This window comes from Galeopterus variegatus, unplaced genomic scaffold, assembly GCF_000696425.1.
Source record: "Galeopterus variegatus unplaced genomic scaffold, G_variegatus-3.0.2 Scaffold6860, whole genome shotgun sequence".
NCBI classification, from domain to species: domain Eukaryota; kingdom Metazoa; phylum Chordata; class Mammalia; order Dermoptera; family Cynocephalidae; genus Galeopterus; species Galeopterus variegatus.
The window spans coordinates 3,032-13,811 of NW_007732971.1; the positions used below are offsets into that span (position 1 = coordinate 3,032).

Consider the following 10,780-nt stretch of genomic DNA (forward strand, 5'->3'; position numbering starts at 1 on the left):
CCAACGCTAGTTTATGGCATTCTTCTTTTTCTGATTTTCTGCGTAATGTATGAAATTCTAACGTAAGTTTATGAGTTGGTGCAACCAGGAGCAAAATCTTGAGCATACAGCAGTTTTGCTCTTGGCACCTTCTCTCTCTTTAGAAGGTTGTATAAGTAGACATGGGCGTTCGAATTTGAAGGGAACTTTTCATCATAGGCATAACTGGTGAGTACTTCTTGGGCTCCATCATTATCACCAAAGAATTCCAGCATCTCTACATAACTCTTCACGAAAGGGTCCTAAACTCCAGGAATTTGAATCAGTGCACAAAGATTTACAGATGTCTTCCAGCTGTGGTTGAGCCTATTTTGGGTTGTTGCGCTATAAACATAATTATTCTCATCAAGCTTTCACAGTTCCAACTTCTTCTCAGGCCAAGTTTAATATTGCAAAAGCTCCTTATAGGACTGAATAAGATTGATTAATATTTCCTGGGAAAATGACTTCTCACGTCATCTCCATGCCTCTACCTCACTTGGATTTCTGTTTGCACCCTCAAACATTCCGTGATGCAGAAGGTGTTAACATATGTCATAAGGATATCTTTAAATAATTCACAATGCCAATGTTTTTCATCTAGTCATTGAAGGTATTGAAAGTCTCCATGCTGATTTTGGGATGATAAAATAGAATTTCACTTCCAAACCTTCAAATAATCTCAGGTGCAGCCTGCTTTTTGTAGCTATCTGAATCTTCAAGGGTCTGAAAGTAACTATGCATGTACTCTGCAGCTTGCTGCCTTTGGTGCTTCAGCAGAGCTTCTTGGATAAAACTTAAACAAGCACTTGTTGTCTGAGCAAAATCCCTCCAATCATCAGTTTCTCTATGCTTTTGAAGCCAAGGAATATACATTCCTGTACCAGAGAGCACAGACGTTTCCAATTGTTAATCCTCTGTCACAGGCCTTGTCAATTCTTTACTGAAATCACTCAGACCTGTTCCGCCTAAAGTTGGAGCTCCTCTGCGAAACTCAACTCCTTCTCTTGACCCGACCCCAGAACCATGCACCTGCTTTGATGTCTGGCTTCTCCAATAGGCAATCAACTGTGTTTGAGCCATACATGTGTTTATTCAGTACCCAGCATGGCATATGGAAAATATTCAATGTCTGTGTATTGTGAGAAAAGTCCTGGTGTTGTCAAAATTGACACTCTTGCTCCTTAACCCTGCAGGTATAAACTGGGAATAATACCACACCCTTCAACAAGTATGTAGCATGAAACTTTGTAAGCTTTGACCAACATGTCTCTATTTCCTCCCTCGCCCCCAGACCCTGGCAACCACCATTCTACTTTCTACTTCTATAAGTTCAACTTTTTTAGGTTCTACATTTGAATGAGATCATGTGGTGTTTGTCTTTCTATGCCTGGCTTATTTCACTTATAATGTCCTCCATGGTCATCTATGTTGTTGCAAATGACAGAATTTTCTTCTTTTTAAAGGCTGAATGGTATTCCATTGTGTAAGTGTACTGCATTTTCTTTATCCATTCATCCATTGATGAACACTTAGGTTGATTCCATATCTTGGCTATTGTTACTAATGCTGCAATGAACATGGGAGTGCAGATATTTCTTTAACATACTGATTTAATTTCTTTTTTATTGTGCAAATTTTATGCCTTTAACTTAACACTATATCATAAACATACTTCTATATCAATTCTTACTGAGATAGCTTTTTTATTGTCTTTATCATATTCCATAATAATGCTGTATTATAATTTATTCAACCATTTTCTCATTAAAATTAAAAAAATAATTAATTTTTAGTATACATTTTTATGGAGTATAGTTTGTTGTTTCAATACATGTATATATTGTATAATCTCTTTTGGATATATACCCTGTAGTGGGATTGCTGGATTATATGGTAGTCCTAGTTTTAGTTTTTTGAGGAACCGCCATACTGTACTAATTTACATTCAAAGTTTCAGTGAAACAGGAGGAATTGGTTTGTAAAACGTTTTGCACAGCAGGATGACTATAGTTAATGATAATATAAATTTCAAAATTCTAAGACAGTAAATTTCTAATGTCTCACCACAAAAAGTGATAGTGGGGTGATGGATATGTCAATTAGCTTGATTTAATCATTCCACATTGTATACATATGTCAAAATATCACATTATACCCCATAAGTATATGCATTTCTTATCTGTCAATTAAAAATGACAGTGAAAAAGTTAAAAAAAAAAGAATGTAGATGAAAACACCTCATACAGGGCTTAGAACAAGAAATCTTAGTGGAGTATGATCCAGATTGATGAAGGAAGGATGTATCATCGTGAGCTGGAGCAACCATTAGTTAATTAATCAACTCATTAAATTGATTAATTACATTTATGATCACTAATTTAACAGTTGTCCAACTTTACTATTTGAATTGATGATGTTTTGTTGTTTTATTTTATGATGGTGAACAGTCTTCGTTGAGCTCTCCTGGGGGATCCAGACAGGTCGTAGACAGAGGTCAAGGTGACCAGTGCTGAGATGGGGGTGCAGGAGAGGCTGTGGGAGCCCCAAAGAGAACCCTGACTGGGCCCAGCACAGAAAGTGGGTCTGGGCTGTCCCTGAACTTGCATTCCCATTCCGGCTTGGCTGCAGGCAGATTACTTAACCTTTCTGAGCAGGAATTGCTCCACCCATAATACCTACTTCTGAGAGCTAACTGTCTTGAGGGCAAAATTAAATAATTTCTGCAAAGTGGCCTGGCACCACCTGACCATTGGGAAGGCTGGGAGTCAGACCCTGTTCTTGGAGCTGTGGACACATGGTCTTCAGGGGCTTACATTGCAGGGAAGCACTTCTTCATGGCTGCATGTTGCAATGATTTGGGGAGCTCTTAAGAGTACAGAAAACTGATGATCTCCTTTATATGTGGAATTTAAGAAAGTTGAAGTCATAGAAGCAGAGAGTAGAATGGTGGTTACCAGGGGCTGGGGAGATGTTGGTCAAAAGATACAAAGTTTCAGTTAGACAGGAGGAGTAAATTCAAGAGATCTATTCAGTACAACGTGGTGACTATAGTTAATAATGATGTATTATATTCTTGAAAATTGGTGAGAGTAGACTTTAAGTATCTTCTCCACAAAAAGAGGGAAGTATGTGAGGTAATGCATATGTTAATTAGCTCGACTGAGCCATTCCATGATGTATACGTATTTCAAAACAATATATACACGGTATGTAGATATAGTTTTTAGCTGTCAATAAAAAAAAAATAAATAAAAGACCACACAAATCTTGGTTCTCCCACAGAGATTCTGATTTAAGCAATTGAGGTGGGGTCCTGACATTGATCTTCTTTTAAAGAGAGCCCCAAGGTGATTCAAATACATCAAAGGGACAAATACTACTGGTTTTGTGGGAAAGGACAGAAAATAAGTGAACAAATTAGTAAACAAGGCGATTTGGGTGGTGATGTGTTTAAATCAGACCAATGAGGTGACAGAGAGTGACTGCAGGTAAGGACAGGATGGTCAAGATGAGTCTCAGAGAAGACAGCGTTGAGCAGAGTGCTGGAAGGGACAGCGCTCAAGCCAGGTGGCTTCTTCCCCTCTTCCTCACACCACTGGCTCTCCAATTTGGCTGCACACTGGAATCACCAAGAGAGTCGAAAAAAATATTAATGCCTGGCTCCCATCCCCAGAAATCTGATTCAGTTGGTGAGACTCAAGCCATATGTAACATAAAATTAACCATTGTAACCATTTTAAAGTATACAATTTAGTAGCATTAAGTACACTCATGATGTTGTGCAATCTTTACCACTATGTAGTTCCAGAACTTTTTCATCACCCCAAATGGAAAACTTGTCCTCTGTAAGCAGTCATTCCTACATTCTCCCCTTGTCCCAGCCCCTGGAAACCATTGGTCTGCTCTCTGTATCTATGAATTTGCTTATTCTTATTCATAATCGCCAAAAGATGGGAACAATCCAAACGTCCCTCAGTGGATGAGTGGGCCAACCAAATGTGGTCCATCTATACTATGGAATATTATTCAAATATAAAAAGGAAAGCAGTTCTGATTTACAATATAGATGAAACTTGAAAGCATTATACTCAGTGAAAGAAGCCAGGTACATGCTTTTGTTGGTGTGGTGTATCACATTTATTGAATTGCATATGTTGAACCGTCCTTGCATCCCACTTGATCATGGTGTATAATCTTTTGGATGTGCTGTTGTATTCTGTTTGCTAATATGTTGTTGAGGATATGTTTGTTTTAACAGATGCAGAAAATGCATTTGACAAAATTCAGCATCTCTTCATGATAAAAACCCTCAACAAATTAGGTATAGAAGGAAAATGTTGCAACACAATAAGTCATATATGACAACATTATCCTGAATGGGGAAAAGTGGAAAGCTTTTCCTCTAAGAATAGGAATGAGAAAAGGATGCCCACTCTTATTACTCCTATTCAACATAGTATTGGAAGTATTAGCCAGAGCAATCAGGCAAGAGAAAAAAATAAAGGGCATCCAGATTGGAAAAGAAGAAGTCAAACTGTCCCTTTTCACAAATGTCATGATTCTGTGTAAAGAAAAACCCATACCCTCTATAGGAAAACCTCCTAGACCTGATTAACAAATTCAGGAAAGTTGCAGGATACAAAATCAATCACAAAACCCAGGAGCATTCTTATACACCAACAATGAACATGCAGAAAAAGAAATCAAGAAGCAAGCCCATTTACAATAGCTACCAAAAGAATAAAATACTTAGGAATAAATTTAACCAAAGAGGTGAAAGATCTCTACAATGAGAACTACAAAATTCTGCCAAAAAATAGGAAAGAGGACACCAAAAGATGGAAAGACATTCCTTGTTCATGGATTGGAAGAATCAATATTGTGAAAATGCCTATACCACCCAAAGTGATCTACAGGTTCAGTGTAATCCCCATCAAAATACCTATGACATTCTTCACAGAAATATAAAAAAAAATCTTGATATTCATATGGAACAACGAAAGACCCTGAATAGCCAAAGCAATCCTGAGAAAAACTCAACTCAACTAAACAAACAAACAAACAAAAACCCAGAAGCATTACACTATCTGACTTCAAATTATACTACAAAGTTATAGTAATCAAAGCAGCATGATACTGGCATAAAAACAACACATGGACCAATGAAACAAAGTGGAGAACCCAGAAATCAACCCAGATACTTTCAGCTAACTGATCTTTGACAAAGGCCAAGAGCATATATTGGGGAAAAGACCTCTTCTCCAGTAAATGATGCTGGGAAAACCGGACAGCCATATGAAGAAGAATGAAACTAGATCTGCACCTCTCGTCATATACCAAAATCAACTCAAAATGAATTAAAGACTTAAGTATAAGACCCCAAACCATAAAACTACTAAAAGAAAACACAGGGGAAACACTTCAGGAAGTAGGACTTGGGAAAGACTTTATGAATAAGACCCCAAAAGCATAAGCCAAAAAAAAAAAAAAGACCAAATGGGATTCTATAAAACTGAAAAGTTTCTGCACAGCAAAATCAACAGAGCAGAAAGACAACCTACAGAATGGGAGAAAATATTTACAAAGTATACATCCAATAAGGGATTAATATCCAGAACATACAAGAAGCTCAATTTCGTAGTAAAAAAAAAACACCCAAATAATCCAATTGAAAAATTGGCAAAGCAGCTGAATAGACATTTGCCAAAGGAAGACATACAAATGGCCAATAGGTACATGAAAAAATGCTCAAGATCACTAATCATCAGGGAAATGCAAGTCAAAACCACATTGAGATACCTCACCCCATTTAGACTGGCTATTATCAGAAGACTGAGAATAAAAAATGCTGGCAAGGATGTGGAGAAAAGGGAATCCTCCTACACTGTTGGTGGGACTGTAAATTAGAACAACCATTATGGAAAACAGTATTGAGGTTTCTGAAACAACTACAGATAGAACTACCACACGATTCAGCCATCCCACTTCTGGGTATGTACCCAAAGGAATGGAAATCATCATGTCGAAGGGAAACCCGCACTTTCATGTTTATTGCAGCTCCATTTACAATAGCCAAGAGTTGGAACCAACCTAAATCTCCATTGACAGATGAGTGGATAGGGAAAATGTGGTATATCTACACAATGGAATACTACTCAACTGAAAAAAAGAATGAAATTCTGCCATTTGCAGCAACATAGATGAACTTGGAGACAATTATGTCAAGTGAAGTACACCAGGCACAGAAAGTGAAATACCACATGTCCTCACTCATAAATGGGAGCTAAAAAATAAATAAACAGATAAATAAATAATAAAAAGAAAGAAAGTAAGAAAAAAAGAAAGAAACAATAATCACAATAATACATTGAGCTTTCAAAAGGAGAGAACAGAACTGTGGTTATCAGCAGTGGGAAAGGGGATGAGGGGTTAGGGAAAAACTGGTAAAGGGTCACAAAGAGTGATTACATTTTATAAAGATGAGTATAGAAATTATCCTGATTTTATTATCACATACTGCACACAGGAATTGATGTTCAGCTCTGTACCCACAAAAATGTATAATCAATTATGTTTCAATAAAAAAAGTTCTCATCACAAAAAATGATAAGCAGGTGAGGTGATCAATATGTTCATTAGCTTGATTTAATCATTGCACAATGTATACATAGATCAAAACATCACATTGGACCCCATATATAAATACAATTATTATTGGTCAATTAAAAATAAAATATAAAAAAATACTACTATTCATTAAAAAACCAACAATGACATCGTAGGCCTGAAACGGACTTATTTCTCAAATCGATGTGGGTTAGGGTTCCTAGTCTCTAAGCAGCCCAGTCTCTTGGATCATTTTGCAAAAGAATGAATGAAATTGTTTATTGAACAGGCATGTTCTTCTTGGGCACCGTTCTTCTGAGAGTTCTCAGGCATGGTGTGTATGTCCTGACTTCACACACAGTCGGAAAATGGCCACATGCCCAAATTGCTCATAATCATCCCCTATGCACATGCATGAATCCATTTTTGCAGCCATAGAGCCCTTTCTCTGCCTGATTCTTGTCTATGTCACCAGCCCCTCGTTCCATGCGAACCTCAGGTCCAGACCTCTGGGGCCCCTTTGCCTGTGTCGTGAGCTACAGCAGTGAGATCTCATCATCATGTTCAAAGAGGTGGCATATTCAAAGGCTTGGCAACTCCTTGTCATCCCTGTCTCCCTTGGGGGGTAAACAACACTGCCTGCCCGACAAGATGAAACGGCATCTCGTCAGGCAAGATTTCGTTGGCCACAATCTGGGAAGACACCCAAGTACCCAAGGCACTCCTTCCCTCCCTGAACATATCCAAGTTTTGTAAGCCACTGAGCTTGCAATGCAACGGGGGGAGTGCAGCTGTGATTTCTCAAGCATCCACTCAGAGCATTTTATTTTATTTTACTTTATTTTTATGTTCCTCCTGGTGTTTATGACTACATACAATCAGAATTTAAAAATCTCAATATGTTTAGTAGTAGTAATACTCCCACTACTACTAGAAGTTGTCGTAGGATGAGAATCTTGATCCTATCTGCATGTATTCTTGCCATCAGCTGTGTGCAGAGGGGGGCTGATTTCCCATCAAGGCATATCACACATGTTACTTTTGAGAACAAAATACACACAGCCCTGGAGGATTGATTGCAGGACGCCCCATGGTACCAAAGTCCTCAGGTGCTCAAGTCCCTTACATAAAATGGCAAAGTATTTGCATATAACCTTCACACATCCTCTCATGTACTTTAAATCATCTCCAGATCACTTATAGTACCTAACACAATGTAAATGCTTTGTACATAGTTGTTATACTGTATTGTTTAGGGAATGCTGAAAGGATAAGTCTGTACACGTTTAGTACAGATGCAACCATCATAAGTCTAAACACATTTTTTATCTGTGCAACCACACAGATTTTATCTGAATCCGCAGATGCAGAACCTACAGATATGGAAGGCCGATGGTATATGTAAAGCATACGTGCAGTCTGTCAACCAATAACACAAACTACCTACATTTCAGGTACTATAAGTGTTCTTTTACCTGACCTTCACTTACTTGAGTCAAGGGATTAGGGGATGCTCTCCATTCCCTCTGAGCGTTTCAAGCACAGGAACTCCAATCCTGACAACAACTGGGTAACCGCAGAGAAAACGGAGATTTGATAAAAGTTAAGTAAGCTGGCTCCAACGTGGTGCAGGCAGCTCTCTGGGACCCCTAAATCCTCTTATTTCTCTTCCTTTGTGGCCCAAGGATCAGATCAATGAAAGAGAAATAAAAGACCTTGGCCACTCTCCAGGTCTATCATGTGAGCTCAGCAGAATAAATGAGCAAGCCAACACCATCTGAGGAACTGAAGCAAATTGGGTAATAGAAGCAGCTCTCTCTGACCTTGACTGAGTAAGTCCCTCTGCATGGTCATGTTCTCCGGCCTGGTTCACTCCTTGGGCATCTACACGTTGCTCCCATCTATACCAATTTGCTATAGGTGTGTGTGTATGAGAGAGAGAGGGAGAATAAGATCCAGTGCTCTATAGCACTGTAGGGTGACTATAACTAACAGTTTATTGTATATTTTCAATTAGCTAGAAGGATTTCTAATGTTCTGAGCACAAAGAAATAATAAATGTTTGAGGTGATGGTTATATTGATTAATCCAATTTGATCATTACACATTGTATACATGTATCAACACATCATACAGTACCCCATAAATACGTACAATTAAAAATTATTTTGTTTCATTTTATTTTATTTTTTTTTATTGGTTATGAATATTCATGGGGTACAAAGCTGACTGTCACAACTTGTGCCCAAGATGTGCTGGCCAGATCCATACTGGCTCATGCCCATTACCACAAATTGTGATTAATCAATATAACCATCATACAGTACCCCATAAATACGTACAATTAAAAATTATTTTGTTTCATTTTATTTTATTTTTTTTTATTGGTTATGAATATTCATGGGGTACAAAGCTGACTGTCACAACTTGTGCCCAAGATGTGCTGGCCAGATCCATACTGGCACATGCCCATTACCACAAATTGTGATTATATCCTGTGTCCCTCACCCAATTATCCCTGACCTCCTTCCCCATCCCCCTTCCAAAAAATTATTTTAAAAAGGGTAGCGTGAGGGAGATCTTTAAGGTGATAGAAAAGTTCTGTATCTTGCTTGTGGTTATACAAACTTACACATGTGATAAAACGGCACTGAATTATACATGTACATTTTATTAATGTCGATTTCTTGATTGTGATAGTGCACTGTAGTCATCTAAAATACAACCATTGGGGGAACTGGATAAGGGAACACTGGATTGCTCTGTATAATTTCTGTAACTTCTTGTGAATCTATAATTATTTCAAAATAAAAAGTTAAAAAAATACAAATGGGAAATCTTTACTCGGCAGCAAGCAGATAATTGAATGGAAAGCATAATAGTGTAATGGTATATGATGCATGCTTTGGAATCAGACTCTCTGGGTTGAATTCCTGACCCAGTGACTTGAATTATGCAGCCTCTTAGTGACTCAGTCTCCTCATAGGTAAAAAAGGGATAGTAATGCCCACCTTACCGGAGTGTTGTGAGGGGTTAACATATCTAAAACACTGTTTTCTACGAAGTACTCTATCTCACTTCCTTAACACTTCTTGAATTCATCCTTTTCTCTCCAACATCACTTGTCCACCCTAGTTGAGATGCCCAACATCTGAGACCTGGGCAGCAGCTTCCTAATGGATCTCCACTAGCTGGCTGTGTGACCGGACAAGCCCCTGCCACGCCCATGCCCCAGGACAACTTCCTCCTCACGTCACCGTATGCAAGCAGGTTGGCTCTGGTCAGCCGCTTGGTGTTTTGAAAGCTGCATGGTGTGTGCCCTGGTGTCTTTCTCGTGATGAAGATGGAGCAAAGGAGAAGGGAAGGAGGTGGCTGCAAACCAATACAATCAATGAGCTGCGCCAAGTTTTCTGGGAGGACCTGGTTCACACCACTGTGGGATGAGATGACTTCATAGCAATCAATGATGAATGCAATAGTTGTGTTATTAATGAGGCATGAGATGAAGATAAAAGAATAGTTATCATGCATTAGTGCCATGAAGAAGCAGAAATGGCAATTGTGGTTACTCTTGCAATAAAGAGTCGCAACGTGTTTTTGATTCAGAAATGGGCGAGGAAAGAGACAGAAAAGAATGAGTGACAGACAATCCCAGCAAGTATGTGAAAGCGTGCTTGGGTGGAAAATCACTGCCGAAAAAGTATTTCAGGGGAATTGCTTATGCAAGGCTATTTCTACACAGAGGTATGGAACAGAAGTCCGCTGCTGACAACTACATATCAACTGATAGGACATCGTGAATCTAGAAGGGTTCTATTGATGACATTCTAGGACCTGAGAAGACATGGAGTGGCTTCTGCTGGGAGAAGCTTAATGGTGTTACACAAAGAGTGTTTTTTCCACAATGGAGGGAATGTTCTTAGGTAGGACTTCTCCTTCCTTCCTTCCTTCCTTCCTTCCTTCCTTCCTTCCTTCCTTCCTTCCTTCCTTCCTTCCTTCCTTCCTTCCTTCCTTGCCTGCCTGCCTGCCTACATCTATTGTCTGCCTGCTTTGTCCCAGGTATGGTGGATATAATGGAGAAAAATTAGATCTGGTCCATGCTCTCTGGACTTAGGTTTACTGGTGGGAGACAGTCACTCATAAAACAATCACA

General features: G+C 38.8%; 1 pseudogene; it reads right to left on the bottom strand.

Annotated features, from left to right (window-relative positions):
- LOC103606815 overlaps nt 1–1,101 on the bottom strand; it is a 1,959-nt pseudogene extending 858 nt beyond the window's left edge.
- Nucleotides 1,102–10,780: the final 9,679 nt, after the last annotated feature.